Here is a 17756-nt window from a genome sequence, read left to right as displayed (position 1 = left end):
GAAGCACATGCTAGTCTTCACCCTCCCAGAGTGAAGCAAATTGGGCATGACTAAATTGGGGAGAAAACTAGGTAAATAGCAGACAACCAGCAGCACACGCTAAATGCTGCAATAAAGGTTCTTTGGAATGGCGCCATAAGGGAATTATTGTCAATCCTTAAAAAACCTTCAGTGGATGTTTTAGAAGGAATCGTTTTTACATGTGATTAAATATAAATGTGAAGAGCCTTTTTTAAGTTTAAAGATCCTCCACATAATGTAAAAATTCCATACCAATTAAGCTTATCTGAATCACTGTAACGGTACCTGGACACTTCCACTGAAGCATCATTTTTATGCATGGAATTGTCCAATAATGGTGATGCAGTATATCATTAGAAAGTTTTCATCTTAGGATTTGATTCCAGCAAAATTGTATGATCTGTTATACAAAGCAGTAAGAATCGCATTTGCAACTTAAGCACCAACATAGAGACATTATTATCTAAAACGTGGTCTTGATAGCATGGCAAAAATCAGAGATCAGTTTAAAGGTCAATGAGTCACTTCTCACCTCTGTGTTAGTAATTCAAACTTTTATGACAGTTGAAAAATTGAGTATTACCTTTCAAATGAGACCAAAAGCATGACTGTATCCCAAAGTCTGAGTGAACAGTGTTCCGTTTACTTTGTGTATGTCCAAAGTGGGCAATCAAGGCAAAAATGAGGTAACAATTTACAAATTAAAAATGTATGTAGAACAGTGCTATGAAACTAAGCTAAGACCTCTTTAAGAACATTCATTTGAAGAGTGCAGGAAACCCAAGAATGTAAGCTAGGATGAAGTAACTTGGACTACCGGTGTTAAACACTCAAGCCGATGAGCTGCTGTTTTTACAGGATGAGATAGGGATAGGATAAAGTTTCAATAATAACACCAGACTTTAGTAAGTAATTCAAGTTGACAATGTGCATCAAGAAAATGAATGAGAAGAGTATTTGTGTTAGTGGTTGTGTTGCACATCATTTGACTTTGTTTATATGTTGCTTATAAGTTGAACCTCATTGTGTGCTTTTCAGCTTACTCCCTACCATCAATTAGCACCAGCATTTAATCATGCAAACAGCAAAAAGGCATATTTGCAAAACCCATGAATAATATCATTGTGCAATGAGCATTCAGGAAATATAAATTCACAACAAGATGGGAATCATTCATAATAAATATGAACATTTCATATGTACGTGCCGAGTACAAGTTTGCTGAGTGCCATTCTAATTTATCTTTGTTTAGAGAAAAGAAGGAATCTGGGGACATAAAGGAAAATAAGTATATTTATTCATCACTGTGTAGAAACATGCTTCAAGATTCTGAACAGCACATTAGACTCCAGGTATCGTTTTAAATGCTTTTGAAATAGTAACTCACACAAATGAATGGCTTCTTGCTACATCAACAAATAAATGACAAAAATGAAGTGTGGCAGCATTATTCACCATCATCTGTTTTGACAAAAGAAGAAATATATTTGTGCTACATTAGATGGTATTTCATATATTCATTATGTAATGCATAATCAAATACAGTAAAACATTTGATAACACTTTATGTTATTTCTACTGTAAATGCATTATTAAGGTGTTATATGTCATATATAACACCTTATAAAACAGGGCATGAGCTTGTATATTTGCTCTTAAGTAGTTGTAATGCAACATGCATAACACTTTATGAGCATATGACTTTATGAGTATGTGACTTACAAAACCTGATAATGTCAGGTTACATAACATTATAATATTTATTCAAAAGAACATTGTACATGTTATACAGTTTTATGCCTGGACATTACAGGTTTTAAGTGGCGTGAGGTTTTTAAACTTTTTTTAAATGCTGTGGAAGTTTCATTTCAATGCATCATACCTTAAAGAGCATTATGAGGGGTCTTTCCAGGCTTTAGCAGAAGTGAGATAAACATATATAACTGATAATAAAAGAGTTACAGCTTAGACATTTGTGTTCAATAATAATTGTACACAAGCAAACCTCTTTCAACACCTTTTTTTTTAAAGCTCAGTACTGTGAAAAAGTATTTGCTCCCTTCCCAATTTCATCTAGTTTTGCATATTTGTCTCAAGTGAATGTTTCAGCTCATCAAACTATGTTTAATATTAGACAAAGAAAACCCATTTAAGCTCAAAATGCTGTTTTTAAATTATGATTTCATTTACTGAAGAAAACATTCTGTTCAGCCCTAACTGGCCCTGTGTGAAAAAGTAAATGCTCCCATACCTACTAAATCGAAGAGTTAACCAAATTCAACTGGGACTATTTCGGATCAGTTTCACTAGTCACATCTAGGCATGACTACTGCCAGAACTGCTGAATCTAAACATTACTTAATAGAACCTGTCTGGAAATGGGAAGCAGGCTAGAAGGTCTCAAAAAGCAGCACATGATGCCAAATTCTAAAGAGATTCAAATACAGATGCAAAACCACCACTGAAATCTAAATCTACCAATCTGGAAAAGGGTGTAAAGCCATTGTTAAGGCTCTAGGCCTGCAAGGAACCACAATGAGAGCAATTGTTCACAAATGAAGAAAACTTGGAACAGTGGTGAACCTTTCCAGGACTCAGCGGCCTGCCACAATTTCACCAAGAGCACACTGACAACATATTCAGTATGTCACAAAAGAACCCAGACAAACATTTAAAGAACTGCAGGCCTCACTTGCCTCAGTTAAGGTCAATGTACATGATTCTACAAAAACACAGGGAAAAATGGCATCCATGGGAGAGCTGGAAGGCACAAACAACTACTAATCAAAAAGAACAAAGGCTTGTCTCATATTTGCTATCTAGATGACCCCCAAGACTTTTGGGATAATTTTTGTATAAAAATGTAGACCTTTTTAGAAGACATGGGTCCTGCTACATCTGGTGTAAAGCTAACACCATATTCCACCATAAGAACATCATACCAACAGTCAAACATGGTGGAGGTAGTGTAATGATCTGGGGCTACTTTGCCTGGATGACTTGTCATAATTGATGGAATCATGTCTGCCCATCAGTTCATGACTCAAGCCAGTTGGGTTATGCATCAGGACAATAATCCAAAGCACACAAACAAATCCACTTTGAAAGGCTTAAAAGATACAATATTTGGGTTTTGGTGTGGCTGATTTAATGTCCTGACTTTGGTAAGACCTTAAACAGGCAGATCATACTTGAAAATCCTTCAGTATAGCTGAATTAAAACAATTCTGCACAGGAGAGTGCTTCAAAATTCCTCCACAGTGATATAAAAGACTTATCACAAGTTAATCCAAATGTTTGATTGCAGTTGTTATTGCCAAGGGAGGCACAACCAGTTATTAGGTTTAGGAGGGCAGTTACTTTTTTACATGGGTGATACAGCTTTTGAATAAATCTTTATGTGCAAGAAAGGCAATGATCATTCAGAGTTTCAAACTGTTGACAGGCATTTAATAGTTCATTTCTGACAGCTCTTTTGAAACTCATTTGTACCATTCCATGATCCTTGAAATCATCTGACATCATTTCAAAAACTGGAGAGGACACACATTCCTGTCCAACCCTTGAATTTGGAAGAAAAAAAATGGATTAGTTCTATGACTTGTAATGACAAACACGTTTTCTATCACAGAGAAGAATAATTTACCCATGCTAAGAAGCAATCAAATTGTTTTTCTGAGTCATCATGGCTCTAAAAATACCAACGGTTTTTACTAAACAATCCTTGAAGAACCCCCCTTTTTAAAGGGTGTTCAGGAAAAATTAGGAATTTGGCAACATGGTAATGCTAACATTTTGAGGAGTACAAATAAAATTGCTTTCAGCTTTTCCAAGCAGTTGATTTATTGCCTCATACAGGAGGTCATACATTAATTGAACTGTTTTAATAAAAGCCGCATTATTCCCGCATATATAAATAAGCAAGCATGTCTATTCATGGCAGGGCAGGCTGATGCTAGTAAATGGCTGAGTGCTTTGGGCTGTGTTTATCAGGCCGGGACAGATTTGATGGGCTGACAGGCCTCTCTCTAGCTGTGACAGACACGAGTCTGCTGGGAGACCAGCACGAGGCTCTCCGCTCGGACGGCCTCACATTAACTCTGACACCACTAACCATCACCCTGACAGCCAGACGGCAGGGCGGCACGGGCCCCCCGAATCAGCCCCTCTGAACACAGTTAACCACCATTACCCAAAAACCCCCGCAGACAAAGCTGCCATTCTCCGCTGCTCTGGGAGCCACCCAGACTGCTCAAATTGCGTCCCGATTATACGAACCACCTTCAGTGACAAACCAGCCACTGCTTTAGCCAAAAAGACACAAGGGAAATGAAATGAACAGAAAGGCAAAGCAACTGTAATTGTTGCGAATGAAGTCTTTTGGTCCGGACTATTTGCTCTGACATTTTCATCAGGGCGTCTGACGTCATTCTCACACAGATTTTCCAGCATCTGCAGAGTGGAGCTAGTCTGTGGGGAGAGACGGGTATAGGTGACCTTGATGCACTGTGTTATTAGCAGCGATCGAAGAGGGGAGAGGGCGACAGCTACAGGACATCACAGGCAAGAGAGGCAGAGGACAGCCGTCACTTAAAAGACCCAGTTCCATCAATTCCAACAAAAAAACATTCAAATCCTCTCCTTTCAGAAGACATCCACCCAGAGTATAATGCTCCTATAGCTATGATGCTATCTGACCCCTCTGTGTGCAGAAGTTTAAAGCGTGACACCATGAACTGACCTTCACACTTTGGTTTGGCTTTAAATTTCCAATGCAACAAAAGACTTTCACTGCATGCTGTTTTAAAGTAATGGTGCCAAAAAGCGCTCTTTAGAGCGGTGCCATAGATCAGGAGTACACAAACCTCTTGTCTCGGGGCTGGAATGTGATGTTTGTGGTGAGCTAAAAGCCAGAAAGACAAAATAGTATACAAATAAAGAAGGTAAATAGGCATCAAATCAACATTATAACACTGTGCTGAGAAGTAGGCAGTATGGCCAAAAATGTATATCATGGTGTTTCTTTTTTGGTATGTACTATATATACATAAAATCATTTTATATGCTTAAGCAAACCTATTTTTGTCAGTTAATGGCAGTTTTCTGGGACGTCCTGTCACATATTAATGTGTTTTTAACAACTGAAGTAAATCTGAAAGCTTTTCATTGTGTGACATAGTAAAAAACAAAAAAGAAAATTAAAAAAGAAGAAAAAAAGCAACGGAACAATACACAGATAAAGCTATGTCAATTTTACTTTCTAACACAAGCCCTGCAGGCCCAACAAATACTGGTAATGTTGCTTCACAAGCTGAAGAACCGGCAAAGACAACATTAAAAGTGAAAGGAGCATGTCGGCTGACAAGGTAGAGTAATATTATAGAATTTTATTACAAAATAGGACTCTGCATAGTTTTACTTATTGTGACATTGGAGATGAACACTAACATAATATAAAAAATAATAATTAAAAAAGAAAAAAAGAACGACAGAAAGTTTTAGTACCGCTTGTGTTTTTTCAACCCTTATAGGCTATATTGTTTACAAAGCTTGAATGTGGAGAATGTGTGTCATTGAATAAATGTTGTTGACATGATGTAGGCTATATTGCACATAATGTACATTTGATGGTGTAATTTATTACAAGCTAGCTGAGGCAGGTTTGCAAGGTTGCAAACTTTGGCATGGGATTAAAAAAAGACTGACTGAACTTTTTAGAAGGGGATGATAAGATGCAGATAAGGTTACAGCGTACATTATCTTTTATAAACAACACTGGCAGGCATGTACAACACTGGCAGGCATGTACAACACTGGCAGGCATGTACACTCCGCTCACTGATTTTTGTTCTTTTCTTGTTAGCCATGAGACAGAACACTACTGCTATTGTGACCTATAGTTGGGTGGTTCTGTAAAGCACTATGCAGTACTTGTGAGAGGTCTCATCTCATGCATGCTTCACCAAAGTTACATAGTACAAAAACAGGTGTTCTGGACCCAAAGTGACAATAAGCGAGACATCTTTCTCCTTATTATAATTTAGTGTTCCATCAAAATGATTGTTCTGCTGTTATTTTAGGGTAAAATTGTCACAATGTTGCTTTGGTTTAATGGGAATTTCACAAATAAGTCGACGTCAACTTCATCGAATTTCTCGAGTCATTTGTTTCATGTGTGTGTCCTATATACTTGTGCCTTCAACCATCAGATGCTGGTGGAATTTGTAAAACATCACAGTTGTTCATGATTTAGTACCAGCTGGTCCATTGCTTGTTGTGCGTAAAAGGCCACAAGTGGTACGAGAAGAAACAGAAGCCCTCTGGTGTCCACGTTACACTAATGCTGACCCAAAAAGAACAGCAATTCTTTATAGTGTGCACTCAAAATTACATGGACACAAGTCACAAGTTTGTGCAAAAGGCTCTGATAAACAGATTGAATCCATCTGATCGTCATCTGAACAACAGAAGAGATATGATTAAAAATATCTGATCTTTTTATGCAAAGGTCTTAACACACTCAGTGTCACAAATTTGGTTAAATTGGAATAGAGACCTGTAGAATTTTAAACATCTCTTCTTCATTATACTTCTCATAAATGTTCATTTTTTATTTTTCTAAATTCTAAAAATGATGTTTGTTTAGGTTTGAAAAGGCTATTCCAGATTTTTAGTGTGGTTAGTGTTATATAGACAATTTACTTCTATGAATCTACAATCATGGAGAAGAAGCACTAAACTGTACAAAGAAAGAACCTCCATATGTAAAGGATTCATATTAATCTACAGTACATTAAAGTTCTATTTTGTATTTATTTTACTTTTTTTTATTATATTTTACTTTTACAAATGTAAGCTGTCCTATGTGTGAGACTAAATGAAGCACAAAGACATGAATAGTTATTATTCAAACTAATGCAAAAAATTAACTGCCACTTGCAATTTCAATCTCAAATGTTTGTTAAATTGAAATACAAGCTCAGCAATTTAAATGAGTCCTTTTCATGTGCCCAAAAGAAGCAAACCTGAGGTAGATCTCTGAAATTATCCTTAATGAAGTACCGTCCCTTGAGGAGATGTAAGGGTCACAGTATAGATTGTGAAATTACTGCATTAGAGTTAGATTGTCCACTCTGTCAAGAAAGCTCCCTGTGTCATTTCCTCTCAGCCACTCAGCTAACTCAAGCACGGTGATATTTACACTTCATCTGCTATGCAAAGATAATTGCACTCAAACAGGACGACTGCTGCGCATTCAAATATCAGAATAAGTCAAGGAATGAGAGCAGGCCTGACAAAACAATGCAGGCATGACGCGGCTTTTCATTTAAAGGACTCTAGAGTAGACTGTGCCTGCAGACTGATTGTAGTATTTTCCATCACCATTAGCATTAGTGTTTAATTAGCCAAGTGAATAAGCATCGTAAATAATGACCTTTTCTATTTCAGTTTGTAAACTTGGCCAAAGTTGGCAACAAGTCTACAAATCTTTTTGTAGTGTATCATAAAGAGATATACTTGTGCTGGCCAGAAATGACTGGACGTGACACATCAAGCATACTGATGTGCTTGCAGGAGTGAGTGGCTTCTAATTTGAGAGAGATGGTTAATACCTTCCTCTTCCTGTAAGCCCATTAAAGCCCATTCAGTCACTGCAGGCGTTTCGCTCAGGGCAAATGCTTTACTCCCTAATGTACCAAAAGACAAAGGAGAAAAAGAAAGAAAGAAAGAGAGAGTGCCAGCCTAGTGACTGGGAAATGTTAAGTGTTTATGTTTGTCCTTAATCAAATTAAACATGCTTTAATTCCGTTAATCACATATAAAATGTTTACAAAGTCTCTGTGTGAAATATCTTTATTCTAACATTACGGGTAAATTGGAATTAGTGAATGCACTGAAGTGTAGATGCGCAGTGAAATGAAGGTCGGCAATTTGCCATAATGAGCAATCTCTTCACCTTGAATTTTCAGTGCAACTCAAAAAAGCTCCTCTTTCACATTTTCTTTCACCTCTCCCATCTAGATCCTGCCACTTTCCTCTTTTCAATTTTCATTTTTTTTACTTTTCAAGTTTTACACTTTACTGGATTTGAATGCTACCTACACAGGGACTTGCAAGACACATGCATATGCATTGAATAACAGTCTAAGATCAATACTTATTGATAATGAAAACGATATTGTCTAAGTTGTAATGACGCTACACTCCCCGACTCATCTCCAGGCTTTTTTATTTTGTTGCTCTGTTTTAAAACTGAAACCCTGCAATGGACTGGCGACTTGTCCAGGGTGTATCCTGCCTTCTGCCTGAAGACTGCAGGCTCCAGCACCCCCCCACGACCCTGATGGAGAAGCGGCTTAGAAAATGGATGGATGGATGGATGGATGGATGGATGTTTTAAAACTGATATTGCAAATATGTACTTTTCACCTGGGAAAAACTTATTGAATGTACACAGTTGGACCTTAAAACCACTGTTGTACCTTTGAAGGTACATTTACTTTGTTGGTACCTTGATGAGTGAAAAATGTACCTGCACACGAGGCATCATTTCCAAGTAAATGAACTTGAATCCAATATATGATTTCCTCCATTAGGCATCTGATTTATGCTCCTTGAGAAAGATGCTTCATAACATTGTTATAGACATTAATTCTAATGACCTTAGGGCTCTTTTATCAAAACAAAATCATTTAGTAATAAATATTCCATCTTGCAAATGCACAAGCTGTTCATAAATACTCAGGTTTTGCTTTTAAATGATATATTATTTGAGCTGCTCCAGTGAAAAGACATATATTAACCAATCCACCCTTCATTGAGTTTTCAATTATTTTGTTTTCTATTTTATTTTGTACAACCTTTCACATTAAAAAGCTATGCTTTATTTACATTTAATGAATGTAGAAACAATGCCGCACCATGCTTATATGATTCGTACCAAAAATGTCACATACAATGTTTTTGTTGTAAGGGCTTAATTGTGGCTCTGTTATGTAGATAACCTTCAGATAAAGTGCATTTTGAATTAAGGCCAAATTCTCAAAAGTCTTTTAAAATGCTTTACATCTTTCTTGTTCTCTTTCTCTGCAATTCAAGCTCCTTCTCTCCTCTGGGGGGAAGATCATGACCCTGAATTTGTCCTGGGTACTGGGGGTTTTAATTACTCCAAATGCCTTAATTACTGGCCTTCATTAGATCAGTGATTAATCCCACAGCATGGTCCCCGCAGCCTTGTTCCCATGGTAATGAGGTAGCTGTGGAGATCTCACTGGTCATCTGTAAGTATGATAAAGACAGCTGTCATGTACCCATCCACAGGGACAAGGACTCCGTAGCTCTACAAAGTGACTGGGGTAGAGCCAAAAGGCACGCAGCTTTATGAGATTTTCAACAGAGAGCAGCCAGTGAAAAAGAATCTAGAGAAGTTGCCTCATCAGAAGAAACCCAAAATTTCTCTCTGTTTCTTTCTCCCCCAAAACTCTCTCTCCTATAAAAAACACATACATCTGCATTAATATTTCATTTCGCAGTGAACTTATTTGCATTCATGCAAAACTAGAAGTTAGGCACTTCTGATGTTCTTTCCCGTTTCTTTTCTTCTGCAGGGAAAGTGGGCTCACAAAGAGAAACTTAATCTGACATTTCTGCACAGCATGCACAACACAAGCCCACTTTACCTGCATCATTGCATTGCTTTCGTCCCACTTTCTGCAACACTCACTTTCATTCTCTCTTTCTTTTTTCTCGCTTTCTTTCTCACACTCTTTGTCTTACTCTCTCTCTCTCTCTCTCTCTCTCTCTCTCTGTCACAATCATAAAATGTTAAACAGTGATTATTTGTTATACAAATAACTGCATTAAACGATTTAATCATGTTTTCTTATTCATTCTATGAATCAATCACAGCACAAGTGAAAAGTGGCCAAAAGCGTTTATTAGCCACCCTTTTCCTAACTATTTTCCCTATGTAGCTAGCACTGGAAGTACTGTCGACTGTTGGGAACACACAAACTCCCTCACATGTATCTCAGTTTCTATTGTTGTAAAAAATAAGCAAAAACTCTCATTTTGTTAGCATAGACAGCAAACAAACATTAAAGCCCTCCAAACATGTTAGAAGAGCACCAAGTTAGAACCTTTTCATTTTCATAAGCGCCATGACGTGTCTCAATGAATGCAGTTACTGCTTTTAAACTGCTTTTAAATAATTGCGATTAGGCGATTATGAAATAACTATGACAGGCCTAGCTCTCTCCCTCTTTTACCATCTTGGCTGCCATCATTAGATAAACAGATCTTAAAGCTTTCTTCTTTAACAGAGAGGAGGAAATCAAGTTCCACTCTTGCTTCAGATCTCCAAATCCACAGGTGTTTCTGTCCAGATAACTCAAAGTTATGGGTCTAAAGCTGTCGAGAAGCCATTACTGAGAAAAAAATTGGACAAATGTACTTGCGTTTGGGATCAGCTGGATCATGAGAATGAAAAATGCAACCAAGATTAAACTCTGGAGGTGTGGAGAAATATCTCTACAGATTTCTTTGACAGACTGAAAGCAAGTCTCCCAAAACAAAAAGAACAGACACCATAACAAAGACAGTCTGTCTCACACACACAGGCTATAAAAAGAAATGTGGGCTCACACCAGCTGCAGAGCTGCCATGTAATTAAAACAGTATTGTAAAGTTATTTAAGATAGCTGACGATCTGCAATGAGAAATGAAACAACTAATCAAGCTTTGTGAGGTCCTGAAGGACCCAGTCGCTTAATGAGACTTTCATTATGAGAGACAAAACTGAAAGCCCTCTGCCCTCTCCTTTTTTCTTTCACTATTAGATGTCCTAATACAACCGCTGGGCAAACAGTCACAGGACATTCACGATTGATTAGTGAAATGAGCTGCTTTTGTATGCCTAAACACTTTCTAATCTCTGCTGCAATATCAGCATTATATTGTAATCTCGCTACAGTGCGAATGTAATCTTCCCACATTCTAATCAAGAAATATATAGTCATTAAGTTAATTAAAGCACTGTCTGGGACTTTTAACATTTTTTAATTGGGAAAACTTCTACCTGAAAGAAGTGGAGAGGAGGAGAGTCGAAAAGTACTTATTATATTAAAAGTCCAAAGTGCCTAGCTATACATCTCAAGAAAGGAATGAGAAAAAAAATGTTCACCCTGCTCTGATCGCAATGATAAATGGGCCCTCATAACACATTCTCAGCCTGAACGGAAGATGCAAAAGCAGTGAATAAATAAATGCATGAAGTTTGCATATAGGAGAACTGTCAGGAGGCGATGGCCTCTTGTTTCCTTGCCCTCTGATGAAAAACCACTCTCTCTGAGCACTCCTGCACCAGACACTCATGGATCACACAAAAGTGGACATATCGGCACTTGTCATGTAATGATATTGCCTGAGTGCAGGGCTTGGGCCATGTGCTGAGCATAGATCAGAGGCCAGAGGGGTGCTGCAGGCATTAGTAGTGGGGGTCTCCGTGCTTTAGGTTATGACAGGCTATTCCTCAGAGTGCACTCAAGCACGAATCATGGTCAAACTCTCACTGTCAATCTAAATATGATGCCAGCTCCATGCAATCCTGTGCACTGTGTAAGCCCTGTGTGATTTATGCTGACTGCTGTTGACTCAACAACTTTGGTAAATGTGTTAAACTCAGAGTTTCTTCTTGCAAAAAGGAAACAATAAAATTCAATACATTTAACTTTTTCACTGGTCTGGAGTGAAATGCCCTTATGCTAATGTATTACACAGCGAAAAGCCTTAATAGTCTTTGTCGCTAACAATTCTTTACTTTACTTACTTGACCATCTTTGAATTATTCAGCTTTTCATTCAGTTAATCAAGGCTCCTGCGTCTGAAAATGAGAATCAGGAGAATATGATTAGAGCACCAGGAGAATCACCAGGAGCAATACAAATTAAGAATTAGTTAGTTCTACACTATTGCTGTACACATTAAAGAGAACATCTGAAAAGACCCAAAACAAATTCCCTCATTATTATGAAATAAGAGTTCAATGTAATATGTAAACACCTACAATTTCATAACATATCATTCATTCCCCACTCCATATATGTAGTCCATGTACTGTTGTATGCAAAATTTGGACCTCATTGGCCAACAAAATATATTGAACTCAACCTCTGTTTTTTGCAGATGTTAATGCAGCTACTATATATATATATTTGATTGACATCTACATCTACAGTGGGGAAAATAAGTATCTGATACACTGCTGATTTTACATGTTTTCCCACCTACAAAGAATGGAGAGGTCTATAATTTTATCGTAGGTACACTTGAACTGTGAGAGACAAAATCTAAAAAAATCCAGAAAATCACATTGTATGATTTTTAAATAATTCATTTGCATTTTATTGCATGAAATAAATATTTGATACAATAGAAAAACAGAACTTAATATTTGGTACAGAAACCTTTGTTTGCAGTTACAGAGGTCAGATGTTTCCTGTAGTTCTTGACCAAGTTTGCACACACTGCAGCAGGGATTTTGGCAAACTCCTCCACATATATCTTCTCCAGATCTTTCAGGTTTCGGGGCTGTCGCTGGGCAACATTGAGTTTCAGCACCCTCCAAAGACTTTCTATTGGGTTCAGGTCTGGACACTGGCTAGGCCACTCCAGGACCTTGAAACGCTTCTTACGGAGCCACTCCTGGCTATCCTGGCTGTGTGTTTTGGGTCATTGTCATGCTGGAAGACCAGCCATGACCCATCTTCAACGTTCTTACTGAGGAAAGGAGGTTGTTGGCCAAAATCTCGCTATACATGGCCCCATCCATCCTCCCTTCAATATGGTGCAATCGTCCTGTCCCCTTTGTGGAAAAGCACCCCTAAAGCGTGATGTTTCCACTCCCATGCTTCACGGTTGGGACAGTGTTGTTGGGGTTGTACTCATCCTTCTTCTTCCTCCAAACATGGCGAGTGGAGTTGATACCAAAAAGTTCTATTTTGGTCTTATCTGACCACATGACCTTCTCCCATGCCTCCTCTGGATCATCCAGATGGTCACTGGTGAACTTCAAATGGGTCTGGACATGTGCTGGCGTGAGCAGGGGGACCTTGTGTGCCCTGAAGGATTTTAATCCATGTCGTAGTGTGTTACTAATGGTAATCTTTGAGACTGTGGTCCCAGCTCTCTTCAAGCCATTAACCAGGTCCTCCCGTGTAGTTCTGGGCTGATTCCTGACCTTTCTCAGAATCATCCTTAGCCCACGAGGCGAGATCTTGCATGGAGCCCCAAACTGAGGAGGATTGACAGTCATCTTGTGTTTCTCCCATTTTTTAATAATTGCACCAACAGTTGTTGCCTTCTCATCAAGCTGCTTGCGTATTGTTCTATAGCCCATCCCAACTTTGTGCAGGTCTACAATTTTGTCCCTGGTGTCCTTAGACAGTTCTTTGGTCTTGGCCATGGTGGAGAGTTTGGAGTGTGATTGATTGAGTGTGTGGACAGGTCTTTTATACAGGTAATGAGTGATGGTGCACTCTGCAGTATTGCTGCAAAAACATGATTCATATGGAGATCATACTGAAACCTTTCCTGCGACCTCATCACAGAAGTCAACATGTGAAGTATGTAAAACAACATCTAGAGAAGCCAGTGGAAATTTAGAAAAACTTGCTGTGGAATGCTGAAGTGAAAATACCTCTTTGGCCACAATCACAGTTTGGAGAAAAAAAGGAGCAACATTTGATGAAAAGAACACCTTACTGACTGTTAAGCAGGTATGCTTTGGGTTGTGTGGCATCCAGTGGCATTAGAAAAGGCAGCAGGAGTAGATAGAAGAGTAGATTACCCTAAATATCAGCAAATTCTAGAAGCAAATGTGACATAGTTGCTCAAGAAACTAGCAAGGAGGCTGGCTTCTATGACAGGGCAATGATCCAAAGCATACTTCAAAATCCACCATAAACTACTGCAAGAAATGCAAATGGAAGCTTATGGAATGGGTAAATGGGAAAATGTGTGAAAATATGTGGTTAGATCTCATACAATCTTTGCTTTCAAGATGGCCCAAGAATAATGCATTACTAGAAGTGTTCTGCAAAGGAGAATGAGTGGAAATTCCTTTAATCAGAATAGAAAGTATTTGCTGGGTGTTATACCTGCAAATAGTGTGCAGGGTGTGATGCCTGCAAATAGAGTGTTTCTAAGTACTGATTCAGTAGGGCATCCAGTGTTCTGCACAGCACAGTTTGTATTTATTTTTTGTAATATCACAAAAGCAACATACCTGCATATATCCTACAGCAGTTGAGCTCTGCCTGTTCTCACTGAAGCTATAAGGAATGTGTCAGCATGGACTACTCAATATAGGGCAGCCAATCAGAGGACGAGTAATTCACACATGTTAGACTGGCTTAGAAACAAAAACAGCTTGTTTCATTTTTTTCTAGTGAATAAAGAAGAGTGATTGGAAAACTGGCAGAGAAAATAATTGATGAATGCTTTAGGCACATAAATCTACACAAATGTCATTTTGACATTTGACTCAGGAAAAAAGAACATGAAAAAAATTACAATGCAGGATATTGGCCCTTGAAATCAAACCCTTTTGTTTTTTTTGTTACCATATTGTTGTACATTATCCTTTGGGGAAAAAACAAATAAATAAAAAAATAAAGTTACTTTTAAATGTTTGACCTGTAGAGTTTAGTATATAAGATCTAAATTCCTTTCCAGTTAAAGCGATGGTAAAGGCATCTAATTATTCAAGCAGTTTCCATTGTCTGTTACAAATGCCAAAAATCCTGGTATTCTTTAATCTTTAAGCTTTGAGACTACATGCTTTAAATGATGTGCTGAAACATTTTTGGCTGACCACAGCAGACCACCTTAAATTAGCCTTTTTGACATGCAAAATCCATCTTAAGCTGAGCCAAAAAAAACATGCATGCTGAGAAAGGTGTCCATTCTCATTAGGCCCAGCTTCTGATTTGTTGTGACAGGCAAATCCTGACATGCGTCACATCCAATCATATTACCAGACTATGACAGGCTGAATTATGAATGAAAATGCATCCCATAGCCTTGACCCAGACTGATGTGGTTTTTTTCTTACTGCTAAAACATTGCTTTTGCTTTTAAAAGCCTAAACACACAATACAACCTAACTGAATTCATCATTTGATTTAATGGGTGAAGTCAAAAACATGGATTTCCGGGTAAAAGGAAACAATATGATTCCATGCAAGAGAGCACAGATCATTACTATAGGGGAGCCCATTAGGACTGTGCAGGAATATGACGAATTTGCTGCAGCGTCGCTGTGCCAAAAGGGTGTGTAGCCAGCATGACTCAAAAAAGCCCATCAGAGGTGAACTAGCACATGCAGGCCCACCACAGCAATATCACCGTCTAATGATGCATTCCCCCAATCTGCTGCCTGCTTGGCTTCTGAGTATTACTCACTCCAGAATGCTCATCAGCTATGCAGGACCTCACCACACTCATACACACACCCACACACTCTCTCACACACGGGACGAGGGCAATAACAGCAGTGCACACCCCACAGACTGTGTGCCACAGGCCGAAGCTCAAGGACGCAGAGTTTATAACCAAAAAACAACCACTGATTTAAAGCATAAGTTACACACGTGTGGCCATGAGAGGGAAAGAAAGCGATGGAGGTTCAGGTATATATCACTGTGCTGGAATGTGACAGCAGAATTGGCTGTGCAGTGAATGGAACTCAGGTTAACATGTCTCCTCTGCATTTAAAGAGCTGATATAAAATGCATCTAAAATTGAGCCATGAGAGAGAGAAGATGACCATCCATCATACCACACACACACACACACACACACACACACACGCACACACACACAGCACATACAGATTCTCTCTCTCCCTCTCTCTTTTTCTATCTCTCTCTTATCTTGTTTTCTTTCCTTTCTCTCTCTCTCTCTTACTGTTGCTTTCACTTTCTTTTCACTCTCCGTTTATTTCTTTTATCTCTTCTCTGTTTCCCTCTCTTTTACTTCTCTCTCTCTCTCTCCATTGCCTCTTACTCCTTTTCTTCTGACTGTCTCTCTGCTCTTTCCACCTCTCCCTCTTTGACTCCTTTCTTATCTTTTGTCTCTGTCTCGCTTCTTTCTTTCTCTCTCCCTCCCCATCTTTCTCTCCCTTGGCCTTCTTTCTTCCTCTCTGTTAATCCTTTTGCTGTTACTCTCTTCTCTCACCTACCTTATCTCTCGCCCTCCTTAATTCTTATCTCTTCCTTCTCTCTCTCTCTCTCTCTCTCTCTCTCTCTCTCTCTCTCAGTTCCTCTTGCCAGGCCAATACATCACTGTGCTCCCCGGCCAAATGAGGCAATCACTCAAAATTATTTGCATATAAACTAATGAAACATTACAAAGTTAAACTCTCTTGAATGTTAATTACAAAGGTAATGCACAATTTGCTGATTAATGTTTCATTCCCTCTCATGGGGGGTGGTGGGGGGAGTTGGGAGGGGTAATTCCATAGTCACACTCAGGTAGAGTGCTACCAGACTGCGATAAATCATAAATACTATATAATATCCGGACATAGAGTTCCGTTCCAAAATGAAAGTGGTTTTGATCATTCGGTTTTTTTTCAGTGCATAACATTATGGAGAATGACTTTTGGGAAAATTACATTTCTATAAGAGTTTTAGTTATCTACTGTATCTCCTGTGTGCATGGCCAGACATATCTGACTTGGCACTGTGTTTTGATTGCAAAGCAGCTTGTTGTTTAAATGGGATGAGGAGGAGGAAAAATGTGGGATCATTATTTAATAGTGCAAATTATAATGTGTGGGCTGGCTCTCATGCAAACCGGATCGGGCGAAGGTACTTACATCAATTATGTATCATTAATCTACTCATCTTTATCAATTATTCATGTGTTCAAATCTAGACAGGAAGGTAAGGTGTGGAGTGTATGTCATCATGTTTTTGCAGAATAGACGCATTCTATTTTAATACACGATGTGGATCTGAGCAGCAATCCAGCTCTACCTCAACACCACGCTCACTGGCAAGAAACTTCATTCAGTGATTTATATTTTATAAGAGATCTTTATTCTAACCGAACTGATGCAGTGCATTCTGTTTTTTGGATGAGTGACAATACAATTATTTCTTCCTTGATTAGCCTGAAATAAAGTTCAGTTAAAGGTTTCACTTAAATGTCAGCATAAAATTTATGTACAGTATACAGCAGAGAGTAGAGTAAGTACTCTGCAAAAAAGGTATGTTGGCAAGTGAAATCTTGAATGCAGGCAATGCAGCTAATATTTCTCACTGAAAGTGAATATTATAAAGTGATTCCACCAAATTTTAGACCTTTATTCACGAGTAGTTAAGACCTACTCTTAACTACTAGTGTAACGGTGGGGAGCAAGGAGGTGGACGCATACGCTGAGATAAGCGAGTTTTATTTTGGGCAAATCCAGGGTCATGGTCAAGACAGTCCAGGTTCAGGTATCCAATATGGAGAGCAGGAGGGACAGACATAATGAAAAAGAAACACAGGATAAACAGAGTACGAAGGCCGGAGGAACGAACACAAAACAAAACAATTCAGACCAAATTTGTATCAAACATACAAACAATCAAACATCCCAAACAGCACATCAAACAATACATAAATCAAACAAAGACCAACAAGAAATTCAGGAAAACACAGGGCATAAATACAAACAGGGATAACAG

This window comes from Pygocentrus nattereri, chromosome 8 (assembly GCF_015220715.1).
Source record: "Pygocentrus nattereri isolate fPygNat1 chromosome 8, fPygNat1.pri, whole genome shotgun sequence".
Taxonomy (NCBI): Eukaryota; Metazoa; Chordata; class Actinopteri; order Characiformes; family Serrasalmidae; genus Pygocentrus; species Pygocentrus nattereri.
This window is presented reverse-complemented; position numbering follows the sequence as displayed.